At 36.1% G+C, this 1,118-nt stretch overlaps 1 non-coding gene across 1 annotated transcript; it reads right to left on the bottom strand.

Annotated features, from left to right (window-relative positions):
* Positions 1 to 421: 421 nt before the first annotated feature.
* On the bottom strand, positions 422 to 527 carry LOC125611561. The gene has a single exon (XR_007341774.1). It is a non-coding gene; the product is annotated as a U6 spliceosomal RNA (small nuclear RNA).
* Between the last annotated feature and the right edge of the window lie 591 nt (positions 528 to 1,118).

Genomic DNA, 1,118 nt, shown 5'->3' with positions numbered 1-1,118 from the left:
TCTTTTTATTGGTTTCTAATTAATGTCACCTGTCGTCAGAAAAGATATTCTGAATGATTTTAGTACTTTAAAGTTTACTGAGACATTTTATGGCCAAACATATGGTCTCCCTAGGGGAATGTTCTATGCTCACTTAAAGATAATGTTATTTCTCCCATGTTAGATGTTGTGTTCTTTAGATGTTAATGAGGTTGATGGGGGATGTTTGTGTCTTCTATATCCTTATTAATTTTCTGTCTGTTCTCTCAATCAATTACGGGGAGAAGGTTATTGAAATCTCTAAATGTGATTATAGATTTTTCTTTTGGTTCTATTGAGGTTTTGGGGGTAGGGGAAGAGTGTTGGTTCTTTTTAGTTATACGTGACAGTAGAGTCCATTTTGATATAATTATACAACCATGGAATATATATTATTCTAATTAAGAATATGGAACACCTCATGGATTTGCATGTCCTCCTTGTGCAGGGACCATGCTAATCTTCTCTGTATTGTTCAGTTTTAGTATATGTGCTGCTGAAGTGAGCACTCTGTGAAGTTTTGCTTCATATATTTTGGAGTTCTATTATAAGATGTTCCTTCATATAAGATTGTCATCTCCCCGCCCCGTGTTGGGGATTGAATCTAGGACCTTGTGCATGCTAGGCAAGCACTCTACCACCAAGCTACACCTCCAGCCATTATGTTTTTCTGTTTGTTTGATTTTGGTTTGTTTTTGGTACTGGGGATTGAACCAAGGGACATTCTACAACTGAGCTATATTCCTATTATTCCTACTTCTTTTTATTTTTATTTTGAGACAGGGTCTTGCCAGGATACCAAGGGTCTCACTAAATTACTAAGGCTAGCCTCGAACTTGCCATCCTCTTGCTTCAGCCTCCCCAGTTGCTGGGATTAAAGCCATATGCCACTGTGCCCAGCTCTCTTCTGTATTCTTGATAAGCTTTCCCTTTTATTATTAACTTTTCCTCTTTAACTTTGGTAATATTCTTTGCTTTGAAGTCTACTTTGTCTGATATTAATATCATAGTTTAGTGTGGTATATCATTTTCCTCTTAACTTTTAATCTGTCTTTAAATTGCAGTTTATGTTTTGTGGACAGTATTTACTTAGATCTTGC

The sequence above is a fragment of the Marmota marmota genome, unplaced genomic scaffold (genome assembly GCF_001458135.2).
Source record: "Marmota marmota marmota unplaced genomic scaffold, marMar, whole genome shotgun sequence".
Taxonomy (NCBI): Eukaryota; Metazoa; Chordata; class Mammalia; order Rodentia; family Sciuridae; genus Marmota; species Marmota marmota.
Note: the sequence above shows the minus strand (reverse complement) of the source record. Positions and strands in the feature narration are given on the sequence as shown.